We start from the raw sequence: 14,813 nt of genomic DNA, 5'->3' as shown, positions 1-14,813 counted from the left end.
AAAGAAAAGTGTTCAGAAGTGGAAAGAGAAATGAATATTGGTAAAATAGACGGAGCATACAGGAAAGTTAAGGAAAATTTTGAGGTACATAAATTAAAATCCAATAATGTGTTAAAGAAAGATGGTACACCGATTTATAATACGAAAGGTAAAGTCGATAGATGGATGGAATATATTGAAGTTATACGGAGGAAATGAATTAGAAAATGGTGATATAGAGGAAGAAGAGGAAGTTGAGGAAGATGAAATGGGAGAAACAATACTGAGATCTGAATTTAAGAGAGCATTAAAAGATTTAAATGGCAGAAAGGCTCCTGGAATGGACGGAATACCAGTAGAATTACTGCGCAGTGCAAGTGAGGAAGCGATTGATAGATTATACACACTGGTGCGTAATATTTATGGAAAAGGGGAAGTTCCGTCAGACTTCAAAAAAAGTGTTATAGTCATGATACCAAAGAAAGCAGGAGCAGATAAATGTGAAGAATACAGAACAATTAGCTTAACTAGCCATGCATCAAAAATCTTAACTAGAATTCTGTACAGAAGAATTGAGAGGAGAGTGGACGAAGTGTTAGGAGAAAACCAATTTGGTTTCAGGAAAAGTATAGGGACATGGGAAGCAATTTTAGGCCTCAGATTAACAGTAGAAGGAAGATTAAAGAAAAACAAACCTACATACTTGGCATTTATAGACATAGAAAAGGCACTCGATAACGTAGACTGGAATAAAATACTCAGCATTTAAAAAAAAATAGGATTCAAATACAGAGATGGAAGAATGATTGCTAACATTTACAGGAACCAAACAGCAAAAGTAATAATCGAAGAACATAAGAAAGAAGCCGTAATAAGAAAGGGAGTCCGACAAGGATGTTCCCCATCACCGTTACTTTTTATTCTTTACATAGAACTAGTAGTTAATGATGTTAAATAACAATTTACATCCGGAGTAACAGTACAAGGTGAAAAGACGAAGATGCTACGATTTGCTGATATAGTAATTCCAGCTGAGAGTAAAAAGGATTTAGAAGAAACAATGAACGGCATGGATGAAGTCCTACACAAGAACTACCGCATGAAAATAAACAAGAACAAAACGAAAGTAATGAAATGTAGTAGTAGAAATAACGAAGATGGATCACTGAATGTAAAAATAGCAAGAGAAAAGATTATGGAGGTAGAAGAATTTTGTTATTTGGAAAGTAGAATTATTAAAGATGGACGAAGCAGGAGCGATATAAAATGCAGAATAGCACAGGCGAAATGAGCCTTCAGTAAGAAATATAATTTGTTTACATCAAAAATTAATTTAAGTGTCAGGAAAAGATTTTTAAAAGTATACGTTTGGAGTGTCGCTTTACATGGAAGTGAAACTTGGACGATCGGAGTATCTGAGAAGAAAAGATTAGAAGCTTTTGAAATGCGGTGTTATAGGGGAATGTTAAAAATCAAATGGGTGAATAAAGTGACAAATGAAGAGGTGTTGCGGCAAATCGATGAAGAAAGAAACATTCGAAAAAATGCAGTTAAAAGAAGAGACAGACTTATAGTCCACATATTAAGGCATCCTGGTATAGTCGCTTTAATATTGGAGGGACATGTAGAAGGAAAAAATTGTGTAGGCAGGCCACGTTTGGAATACGTAAAACAAATTGTTAGGGATGTAGGACGTAGGTGGTATACCGAAATAAAATGACTAACACTAAATAGGGAATCTTGGAGAGCTGCATCAAACGAGTCATATGACTGAAGACAAAATATATATATATACATACATTAATTATGTTTTTAATTAACATATTTTAGGTTAAGATCAATCAAATACGATAAAACATGTTTTTTTTTTGGTTTTTTTTACATACAGTTGATGACATTAATTTCATTTAAATGAAAATTTTCATAGAACTGTACATAAAAAACCATTAGATAATTTTTTTGAAACAGATCTACAAAAGGAATTTAAATTACGACAAAAATACATTAATTGATATATTAAATAAAAGCGAATAATAATAAATGCAGAGCTGATGTGCACTGTTCTTATCTAAATATTAAAAATTAAAAAAGACGATTGCCAAAAAAAAACTGGTCTTTAATAGAGGATAATTAAAGGGTGTGCGGTTAACAATTTTGCATGTAGTATAAGTAGTAAGACGGACGGATTAAGTGACGAATGAGGAAGTAATGAATTCAGCATTAAAGAAGAGACTTATGCGGGAAGTAAACTTTAAGAAAAGGAAACCGGTTGGAACATATGATTAGAGGAAGTGGAATTTTGAGAAATGCATCAGAAGTATCAATAAAAGGTGAAAGGAAGCGAGGAAGAAGAAGGATGAAGTTTTTCGATGTGGTGAAAACTGGAAACCTAAGTGGACGAAAGAGAAGTGTTGAGACAGTGTTGACGGAATCAACGTTGATGGACAGGGTTGATGGCGTAAGGAATTTACCGCTAGTCAGAACACCAGATGATGTTATTTTAAGAATTATTGTCGTTAGGATAATAATTCTTATTATATTTTCTGCTAAGATCACTATAGTTTATATGTCGAGTACCGTTAACCTTTCTTAACTTCATTCTTTTATTATATGTTGACGCGTTTTGGAATAACTCCGTTGTCAAAAATTATTGTACTGGTACTTTTAAATTTCTGTTAATCTTTATATAGCGATTAGTCAACGCCCCTCTCTATATTTAAAGCCAGATAAGGCATGACATCAAATATAGGGAGGAGCGTTGACTAAACGCTACATAAAGATTAACAGAAATTTAAAAGTACCAATACAGTAAGTTTTGACAATGGAGTGGTTTCGATGCGCGTCAACATATAATAAAAAAATGAAGCTAAGAAAGGTAAACAATACTCGACATAAAAATTATTTTAGAAAGTTTAATAAAATAATGCACTCAAATATTTTCCGTATTAAAATTATGTTTTTTTGTATATTTGTCGATGAAATAATAGTAATAAAAAAATAAATAAAAATGAAGTTTCCCTCTCTTTCTATATATATATATATATATATATATAAAGTTGTGATGCGTGAGCTGATTATAATGTCCGATTGCGTGCGTTGTGATGTGTGAAGCTTTTAGTAATGCTAAGTACAAGATTAAGAAACAAAGAGAAAATTAAGAATGTAAATCGACAAATTAATTTAAAAAGAAAAATCGAGAACAGTAACAGAAAAAATTCTTTCTAGAAAAAAAGACAAGCGAGCGAAGATTATTCCACAAAATTAGGGCCCGTTTGGAGAGTTTTTGCTAGATCGAAATTCACTAGCACCCAAAGGCATTTGGAATACAGTCTGAAAGTGAATCGCGTCGGAAGGACGCAAAAATTTAAAGAAATAACGCCACTTAAATTTTATTATACCATCTAAAAAAAGTTGACAATACAGTTGTTTCTGATGCCGGTTTACACACACATTCACACTCAACTCAATTTAAAATATTTATCATTTTATTTAAATATAATATTTTGTCGTTTATTTAATTCAGTATTCTAACTAAAGCGGCGCGATTACCGTAGTTAATTCTTGCGGTTGTGGCGGTACTAGCGGCGACGGTCGGCACTAACTACATTAATGTAATTCACAACTTATATAGAACAAATTTCGCTTGCACGGTCGGCAGAACAGTGTAGACGCGAGGCCTGGTGTAGCCGCACCAGGTACAGAGTCGACCGTGTGATCGAGTTCTAGACCCAGCCAAAACGAATTACTTTTTTACAATTTAAATAATATTCATTTATTTAATTCTACCGCTCACCTGTGATGTCACAACAGTGCAGACGAGTACAAGAGCATTTTTTGAGTGGGTGTGCGATTTTTCACACTTTTTTTGCAAATATTGTTATTTTTTAATCGTTAACAAATGTGACTAAGTAAAATACGTGCTGAATTAGCCAAAATCTTGAAATACTGAGGGTGATCTAGGTCTACAGCCTCACTCCCTTGAAAATTAATGGCATCAATTAAGTTAAAAATTTAATGGCATCAATGCCCCATATATAGAAGGAATCTGACCAGGTTTGGTTAAAATCGGTCCAGTAGTTCCGTAGATATAAGGTGATTTAGAGGCCAACACCGAACACATACGCGCGCGTAACATACGAACATTACCATCCTGAAAATTTCCATCCGGTTTTTTTTTTTTTTTTTTTTTTTTTTAGTTCCATAGGTATCATAACGTCAAGATCCGGTGAAAACCATATCCCCAAATTGGACCGATACATTATTTTCCCGTCTAGAGCTATAGTACTAATAGATTATTGATCGCATTTAAAATTAATAATAGAAAAATTAAATCGAATTATATAGTATTTATAATAATACCGACTGGATTGTACAAAGTGATTCTTTAGACCTGTTACTCAATTGTTAATGTCTGGTAATTTTTTTCTATGAAAGGGAAATTTTTTTTGTGACACGAAGTTGGTAGCGATACTCAACCGGTATAGATACAGTAGTGTGAACTACTGTAAACTTGAACTGTGTAAACTTTTGTGACGTTTCCAGTCGTGTTACGAACAATATGTATTTTACCATAGTACAACGAGTTTTCATTCTAGAAAAATATTTTGCTACGAAATCGTACGCGAATGTAAAATAATCATTTCAAATTAAATTTTTTGGTGTTCCTCTGCCAGAAAAAATGTCAATTTCTAGGCTAGCAAACCGATTTCGAGAGACAAGTAGTGATTGTGACAGAAAACGTAGTGGTCGACCAACTCGCATGACAGATGACGTTTTAGAAAATGTAAAAACAATATTGCTCAATTCTCCACGGAAAAGTTTACGAAAACTTCCACGTAAGTCAGTTTGTCATATTCGAGTGTTCAGAGAGCCGCTAAAAAAATGAAATTGTATCCGTATCGCGTACGATTAGTCCAAGAGCTTCAGGCTCCAGATTTAAACAAGCGATTTCAATATTGCCGTCGGTTTAGGTCTCTCGTAGACGATAACGGTATCGAATTTTTAAACACAGTGTTCTTTAGTGATGAAGCTTGGATCCATCTCGACGGTTATGTGAACAGTCAAACTGTCGAATGTGGGCGGTTGAAAATCCTAACTCTTTACAAGACAAATCTTTACATCCTGAAAAACATTGGTGTGTGGTGTGCGATATCTCGTCATCGTATAGTCGGACCCGCATTCTTCGAACAGACAGTAAACGGTGAAGTATACAGGAATATTGTGCGCCAATTTGTGTCCCTCCTGGAACCTCAAGAACGGTATTGCTGGTTCTAGCAAGACGGCGCTACATACCACAAGTCTCGAGAAACCGTGGATTTTCTGCAAGAGTTCTTTAACGATCGAATAATAAGCAAAGGCTTATGGCCTCCAAGGTCCCCAGACCTCACATCTCCTGACTACTTTTTGTGGGGCTATATTAAGTTCGAGGCCTTCAAAAACAATCCTCACACTACTGATGAACTTAAAGTCAATATTACAGACTTAATCACGAATATTTCCAATGCGAATCATAAAAAGGTTTCTGCTAATATGCTGAAAAGAGTCCGTGCGTGTATAACCGCAAGAGGTGGACATTTTGAGCATATTCTTTAACAATTATGTAAGTAATAGCTTTATATTAAATCTCTTTTGTAAGTAACAAATACATTTTTTTATTCCACCTAAATTTCCCTTTCTTAAATTACATTTAAAATTGGGTAACAGGACTAAAAACTCACTTTGTATAAAATTAAATATTTAGAAAAACTTACACAAAAAACATTTTCTACGAAACACAAATAAAAACAATAAAGAAAACATTTTCAGGAAAATTTACGAGTATATAAATAAAATTGAATTGCGCAGATTACATTTGGAAAGATAAACATAGATTTGAACAAAGTTAAAAAAATACAATTAATAAGAAAACACAGGAATAACAATATAATTAAATAAACAGAATAAATTTCTTTAAATCTACACTATAAATATATGTTATTAAAAAAAAAACAAAAAAAAAACAATAGTTCAATTATCTACCAACAGGTTGTAACGGCAGCAGAAGAACAGAAGTTTCCTATCATTTTATATCGCGACTGAAATGATTAACTACCTGAAGATAATAATTTTAATATTTTAATTTAATTCTACATATTACGTTTTGATACAGTAGAAATCTCTAGGAAAATATTATAACGTGGTGGAATGCACAAAACAGTAAGTGAAAAAGTTAATTTTTATTAATAATTATACATATTATTGCAATATAACAAAATTTTAAATTTACTATAAATAGCAAAAATTATTTTTTCTTCTATTAATAATTATCATGTTTTTTTTTTATGTTTTGTCAATTTTAATTTTATTCTTCTCTTATATTTTTGTATTAAGTAATTAAAGTTTGCGATCATGTATACCGTTTACCGTACCTTATCGTCGAACTGAGAATAGTGTACAGAGGTGTCGAACCGACTCCCAAGCCATTAACTCGAAATTTAATACGTTCGTGACGGCCTGAACTTATAACAACGCTAAGAAAATTAGTTTTCAAAAGTGAGGGTGCAGATGATTGTTTGTCCCCCGTAAATATGAATCGTGTAAACACATATTTAATAAATGTTATTATTTATAGTCGTATATTTTTAAAAAAAATAACGATAACTGCTTCTACCTAACCGGATGGAAATGTTTACGTAAAACTCGACACAGTACTTCGACTTTTGAGGAAACACCTTATTTCCGTTTGCGTTTTCATTTTTAATAAATTACGACCGATTTAAAATTATTTAATGACTAAAATCACTGGGAAATCGCTGGGAGATTAAAATGGTTTTAATTTCCCAGCGATTTATTTTAAATAAATTGGTTTTGTTTCGCGTCAACAATATTATTCTGTGAATTTTTAAATAATATTAATTAAATAATTTAAAAAAAAAACAATTTTCTACATGATTTTCAACATTTATATAAATTCGTGATGAAATAATTTTCATTAATTCCATCTGAATAGCGCTTTAAATTTGTATTTAATATCTTCACGTATTTATTTACCTTTATATTATTTCATGTGTAACAAGGACTCTAATCACGTCTATCCTAATTAATTGTATATTTTGTAATGCTGCTTCGATCAAGGTTTAATCACGTTGTCCTTCGATCCGTCGAGGTAAATGCTGTAGGTAGTCATTTTTTTCGTACGCGGAGTGACATAACTACCCGTTGCTCACGTGATCTACAGAGTGTTCAAAAAGTGATGAAACCTTATAAGAAAATGAAGAAGATACAATAGTAATTGAAAGCGGTCTGCATTATGCGATTCACATACGTAATCGATTACGACGTTGCGTGCTCTTAAACACATGTAACGTATGTTGAGATATTGTAGCGACACATCGTTCGATTTCGCTCTGTAATTCGAGAACGGTGTGAGGGTGAGCTTTGAAATCGGCATCCTTAAAGTATCCCCTCCTAGAGGGGATAAATCAGGATACCGAGGGGGCCATAATCCCTTTGAAATTACTTGTCCGTGAAAACAATGATCCAAGGAAGTTATAGTGTTTTTGGCTGTTCGTAGCACTGTCCTGCTGAAACCAAGTATACCCTGCATTTATAGTGTTTACAAATCGTCGCGCCACCTATATATAGCGCTCAATGTTCACTGTGCCGTAAAATAATGTCATGAAGATTCTCTCTCTCTTTTTCTATTTAGCCTACGTAACACCTTACCACCGTAAGGTATTACTTCAGAGAATGATAAGTATGAACGCAAATGAAGTGTAATCTTGTACAGTCACAGGTCGACCGTTGCTGAGATGTGCGCTTACTTGAAACCCAACCACCAAATAACACCGGTATCCACGATCTAGTATTCAAATCAGTATAAAATAAACTGCCTTTACTAGGATTTCAACCTTAGAAGTCTCGATTTCGAAATCAGTTGATTTGTGATGACGAGTTAACCGCTAGACCGGCCCGGTGGGCTATGAAGATTTGCGTACGCAAAATTGCACACTGAACACCCAGTTTTTGTCCGTGCAGCTGATATAGATTTTCCTACACCAAATGGGTGAATTCTATGCATTCACGTATCCATCGAGGTGGTACCGTGCCTCGTCAGACCGAAACAGATCGTCGAGTTCTTCCCCGTCGGCATTACAGATGACGTGAACCGCTGACAGGAAGGTACACGTTTTCCAGTGTCTACAAATAACTCGTAAACGGCAAGAATTCTGTGCGGATACATTTTTAAGCGCTTGCGCGATACCGTGTGGGCACTACCGACGGAGGTACTAGACCGGCTAGATAGACGTTGGACAGACTTCTTGGGACGTACCGAGAATGTGCAGTTTGCACGTCGATAATTTTTCTGTTATTAGCCTTTCGATCGACCGCTTTTGGCTGCATCTACCGCACTACCTGTCTCTTGGAATATTTCATATAAACGCTTGATGGAGTACTTATTTGGTGCATGCACACCGTACTTTTCTGTGACGGCATTTTGGGTCTGGGTGTAACTGGCATATCTAATTTATCGGGAGACAACGGATAGATATTCTCTGCTGCATTGTGTAACCCGTTTTTCCTAAATTAAATATGCAACAAAAGAAGGAAATACTTCCATAATGTTACGTCACTTTTTGAACGCTCTGTATATATCGTATTATTTATTATTATTTACTGAATAGAATAAAAATAATGATTTATTTAATCAGATGTTATACATTAATGTTCTTTGATTGTTTTACTTTAATATTTTTATTAATATTCGTGTAGTTTTTTATTGTTGAAAGTTTTTTAAGTTTTCTACAGCGTGAAAAAAAATACTCTATTAATTCTGGCTTAAACTTTTACGACTTCCTTTTGTACTTATATATTGCTAATATTAAAAAATCAAGGCACAGAAAAACCAATTTTTATTTTTTACGTGTTAAAGATGCTTTTATGGAATGCAAAGAGAGAAAGATATATAAGTTAAAGAATCTTTTCTTTCGTTTTATAAAGTAGTATTTTTTTTTGTATTTTACGACTTTTTTCAGCTGTCAAAATATTAGCCATAAAAAAATTAAAACTGCTCCAACCTCGGTTTTGAGTACCGTACGTGTTGTATGTATATTATATATGGACTTTTTATAACGTATTGGGAAACCTTAAATAACTTTTCTGTTGTTAAACAGAGAAAATGAGGTTTAACAAATAATCTTTTCTCGAAACGTTTTATTTTCTTTTGGGTATAAGATCACAATGAAGCCCTCACGAGGTTCAATTCTAAATTTTTCAATTGAGATGTCAGAGTTTTGAATCATTTTAAAGAGCTATGGAAAAAAAAAACTGACGCAAAAAACTTCACGTTACACAAAGCCATTTACTGTTTAAAAAATCTGTAATAGTTAATTTCAAAAGCGTTTTACAGTATTCGTACATTCCAACCGAGTAGCGGTCATTGTACTGAAAAATCGATCGTTACAAGGTAGGAGCATTTTTTAAATTTAATTTTTCTGTTTAACTGTTGAAAATTAATTTAAAGGTTCATCAAGTTTTTAAATACACGATATAAAATATTCATCTATATAAATATACTACACTTTCTAAATAATTCATGCATTTTCGATTTTAAGTAGATTTCATAAGAAAGTTACCTATTGTAATGGGTACCGTGATTCAACTTCCGGAAAATTTCGACATATCTTCGCGTTTCACATCCCACAGACCCCAAAACCACCGTCACCTCAAATGTTTATATATATATATATATATATATATATATATATATTTCACTTTCTTGTAGACACGATAACTGCCGTAATTTTGCGCCAATCACTTTCAAATTGTTCCTTAAAAATAATTCTTCCCGAAATCTCTGTCGAATACGTTAACGGCCAAAATCAGACCATGGGGGTGGAAATCGGGGGACTTTTTCTAAAAAACAAAATATCACTATAACTTTCTTATTAAGTAAAATATCGAATTCGCTTAAATTTCTTACTATTCTTTGGATAAGGGCCTAAAAATTTACTAGTTTTAGTAAATTTTTTTTATATCACCAACCATTGGCCCAGGAGGTTGAAAAAGTAGGGTTTCGAAGACAAAAACGAATCATACGTTCCTTAATAGGCACAGTATCGAATCGGTTTAAAGTGATCGTTAGTCCTCTAAACATTACCTAAAATATTTATCTGAAAAAAGTTTTGATATGACCAACCCTTACGGCAACGGTGGCCAAAATATCGCTGGAATTGTAAGAAGATTGGTCTTGTCGTATACTAAACATGTGAACCTTTTTTTCACATGCAACCGTTGTAGTATTTAGTTAATTTGAAGTTTTTCTTAACTTTAAGGTGGAAATCTTTTTTGTTCTCTTCTTAGCACCGGTGAAATCTACCTTCGCCTTCCAGCGTGCCGAAAGGGATTTTTTTGTGTACAATTTTACAGTACTATGGGAATTAGACTGTTCAACAGAATTAAATATAACAATTCTGAAAATAAATAGTAGTTAAGAACGTATATTAATATAATACATTCACACACGAATATAATATATTATATATCTAAGAATGTGAGGAATTAATAAAAGAAATAATATTGTATAGCGAGAAATATTTCACGTTTTACATTTGTTTAAACTGAATTGCAAAGTAGACTGACAGTTCAATGTAAAAAGCGGGTGTACTGTTTGATTTACGTATTATTTACCTAACAATAATTTAGTTAAATGTAATAAAAAAAATTAACTACTCATAGTTCAACTTACAGTTGCACAAATCTATATATATATAAATACATACGCGCGCACGCACACACACACACACACACACACACACACACACACACACACACACACACACACACACACACACACACACACACACACACACACACACACACACACACACACACACACACACACACACACACACACACACACACACACACACAGTTTTTTTAAATGAAAAACTTACAAACTATTTAACCGTGTATTAATAAATGCAACAGTGTGAACCGAACGTGTGCACAGCAACACGAAAGCATTAATATTTACAGAGTGTTCAAAAAGAGACGCAACCTTATGGAAGAATGATTCCTCTCCCAATACATTACATGTGCCAGTTATCTACCAGATCCAGATTCACAGAAAAGTACGGTGGGAATGCACCATCAAGTCGTCCATCAAGCGGCTGTACGTCAAGTGCCAAGAGACAGGGAATGCGGCAGATGCAGTCAAAAGCGGTCGACCGAAAGCGCTAACATAAGAAAAGTTGATCGACATGCAAGCTGCATATTCTGTTACTCCCAAGAAGCCTTGGGAGTAAACCACTTGAGATCAGCCGGTAACCGCCTAGAAGACGTTACTTCGGTCGGTCCCAAGTGACGTGGCTGAAGACAACGGGGTCCCTCTTGGATCATTGAGACATCACAATATCCCTCCCGGTTGCCATGGTGACACTCCCCAAGAGGACTACCCTTTCCTTCCCTATCACTTAGTCTGGGTCCGGGTATTCACCCCACGCATACCCCCTGAATCGCGCGCCCACCTCACAAACCTCGAGGGTCCTCAATGCGTCATCAGAACGTCCTGATTGATACAGCCATCTGCTGGACCCGAACGCCCTCAGAAAAGAGGCTGCCTCCCTGATCCTGCACGTGTTTACGATTCGACCCTCAGGCGACAGAATATTTTTCGCTAGTTCCCACCGAGAAGTCTGTGCGACGCCTATCTAAGCGGTATGGTCTCTTCGTCGGCAGGTCCACACGACATCGACCAACCATTTTAAAGATGTATCCGTACAGAATTCGTAACGTTCACGAGTTGTTATCTGCAGACAATGGAAAACGTGTAGATTTCTGTCAGCGAATTATGTCATCTGTAACGCCAGACGGTGAAGAACTCGGAGTGTCGCTTTATATGGAAGTGAAACTTGGACGATCGGAGTATCTGAGAAGAAAAGATTAGAAACTTTTGAAATGTGGTGCTATAGGAGAATGCTAAAAATCAGATGGGTGGATAAAGTGACAAATGAAGAGGTATTGCGGCAAATAGATGAAGAAAGAAGCATTTGGAAAAATATAGTTGTAAGAAGAGACAGACTTATAGGCCACATACTAAGGCATCCTGGAATAGTCGCTTTAATATTGGAAGGAAAGGTAGAAGGGAGAAATTGTGTAGGCGGGCCACATTTGGAATATGTAAAACAAATTGTTAGGGATGTAGGATGTAGAGGGTATACTGAAATGAAACGAATAGCACTAGATAGGGAATCTTGGAGAGCTGCATCAAACCAGTCAAATGACTGGTTTGATGAAGAAAAAAAAAGACAAAAAAAAATTGAAACCGAAGCACCGAATATATAGAGAAATCGTTGGGATTCATGAAAGAGGTAAGACTATAGTAATGGTTAATGTTTTATTAGGCTCTAAAAATATTTCTTGTATTTATTAAACAGTAAAAGGAGTGCATTAATGACCATTATAGAGATTTACATACCCTATTTTTTCTACGGCCGAGAAAATATTACGCGTATTGATTTAAATCAACGACGGAATACATCGTTCTCAGAATATTTTTTTAAATTCTTCAAAAAATTCATTAAACAATACACTTCTGTGGCGATAGTCATAAGTTATGCCTTTTCTTTAATAACGATTGACGTGAAAAACATTTCTTCCTCAGAATCGAACATAATTAACAAAAGGATAAACAGTGTAATATTGAAACTTATTACTTATAGGTGTACTTTTAAATTAACCTCTGCATGTTAACTACCAAGTCGGATTACAATCAAAGTCCTACAATTATGGGTTGTTTCAGATGCAAGGCTTACACACATAACTTAATTTAAAATATTTATCATTTCATTTAAAAATAAAATTTTTTGTTTATTTAATTCAATGATTCTAACTAAAGCGCGCGTACATACCGTATTTAATTCACGCGATTGTGGCGGTACTAGCGGTGACGGTCAGTGCTAACTAAAGTAATGTAATTTCACGACTTATGTAGAACTGATTTTGCTTGTATGGTCGGCAAACTGGTGTAGTTGTGAGGCTTAGTTGTAGACCCTGTTACTTTTTTACACTTTAAATATAAATCATTTATTTAATTCTACCGCTCAAATGTGACGTCACAACATAGTAGAAAACTACAACAGTATGTTTTGGGTGTAGGTGAAATATTTCAAAAAAATATTTCTTTTGAAATATTGTATTTTTTAATTTTTAATAAAATATGCGTAACAAAAATATATCCTTAATTAGGCGAAATCTCGAGATACTGAGGGAAACCTTTCTGTATAGCCTCACTCCCTTGATTTTTTAAGTTGAAAATTTAATGGTATCAATGCCCCACATATAGAATTATCTAACCGAGTTTGGTCAAAATTGTTCCAGAAGTTCTTCAGATATAAGGTGATTTAGAGGCCTACACTGAACGTGCACGCGCGCACGTATATTAACATCTGGGAAATCTCCATCCGGTTTTTTGGGTTCCTTAGGTGTCAAAAAGTCAAGATCCGGTGAAAACCGCATATGCCCAAATTGCACCGATTACAATACTTTCCCTTCGAGTTACAACGCTATCTAGACGGGAAAGTAAAAAAAAAAAAAAAAAAAAAAAAAACAGCTGATTCATAAAACAAGTCTCCGCTTCTGATCGTTCAGTGGTCAAATAGAAAAGGCTTTTCATCGGCTGGACACTTCTTGTTCTTCTATTTGTTTTACCCTCCGGAACCACCGTAAGGTATTACTTCAGAGGATGATATGTTTGAATGTGAATGAATTGTAGTCTTGTACAATTCAAGTCGACCGTTTCTGAGATGTGTGGTTAATTGAAACCCAACCAACAAAGAACACCGGTGTCCACGATCTCATATTCATATCCATATAAATGTAACTGTCTTTACTAGGATTTGAACGCTGAAACTCTCGATTTCCAAATCAGCTGCCGTTCCTACGATTTGATCTACATCATAATGGAAATCTGTGTCGTAATGACCCACATTATGATACAGATTTCAGCCGCGTAATTCAAACGTTATAATACAGCCGTAGAAAAAATAACGTTAAAAAATAAGGTAATTAAATTAATTTAGAAAATAAGTCAGAAGGCTCTCTCTCTCTCACTCTCTCTCTCTCTCTCTCTCTCTCTCTCTCTCTCAATCTCTCTCTCTGTCACTGTCTCTACACTGAAATAAAACACCATTTATTGTTCGTATCGCCTGTGGTTCACGGAAAATAATGCAAAGTCTAGCCGAGCTCAACTGGAATAAAACTTGGCGTTAATTACCGTAAGTTTAAAAATTATTCATTCGGCTCAAATTTTCTACAGGGTAAGGAGATTTTTAAATTCATAATATTAAACGATCGTTTGTGAAGGATGGCGTATATAAATAAAATCTTTATCTACAGAACAATAATTCGTAATAACCTTTCAAGTTTACAGTTAAACAATGGTATAAGAAACCTCTAAATAAATAAATATATGCAAAAATAATCATTAGAACGCAAGTATCGAAATACGATTACTATTCTAAAAGAACAATTTAAGGAAAAAGTAAGAAGATAAAAAAAAGACGTGATGAGAAAGAGGAAAAGAATGAAAATAAATAAATATATAAAAGAATGTACAAAGAGAACGTTTATTTTTGTACGTTGAATATACTTGGGACATCTATTCAAATATATTGAAACGTTGAACGACAATCGACTATAAATTATTCTTCCCTGTTTATTTGTGATAAACAGAATACAAATCAAGCACTTACTCCTTATTGGCTTGACTTTGGCGAACCTTGGCTATTGTAATAAATCTACAAACAAACGAACCAAACCACACAAAATCTTATCACGGTCTGATAGATACCAAT

General features: G+C 34.3%; 1 protein-coding gene across 1 annotated transcript in view; it reads left to right on the top strand.

Annotated features, from left to right (window-relative positions):
* Positions 1–6,039: 6,039 nt before the first annotated feature.
* Positions 6,040–14,813, top strand: part of Cht5 (Chitinase 5) — an 80,687-nt gene continuing 71,913 nt past the window's right edge. Inside the window, exon 1 of the mRNA XM_075378114.1 lies at positions 6,040–6,174. The gene's annotated coding sequence lies outside the window, so the exon portion shown is untranslated. The remainder of the gene's footprint in view (positions 6,175–14,813) is intronic.

The sequence above is a fragment of the Lycorma delicatula genome, chromosome 11, assembly GCF_047948215.1.
Source record: "Lycorma delicatula isolate Av1 chromosome 11, ASM4794821v1, whole genome shotgun sequence".
Classification (NCBI taxonomy): domain Eukaryota; kingdom Metazoa; phylum Arthropoda; class Insecta; order Hemiptera; family Fulgoridae; genus Lycorma; species Lycorma delicatula.
Note: the sequence above shows the minus strand (reverse complement) of the source record. Positions and strands in the feature narration are given on the sequence as shown.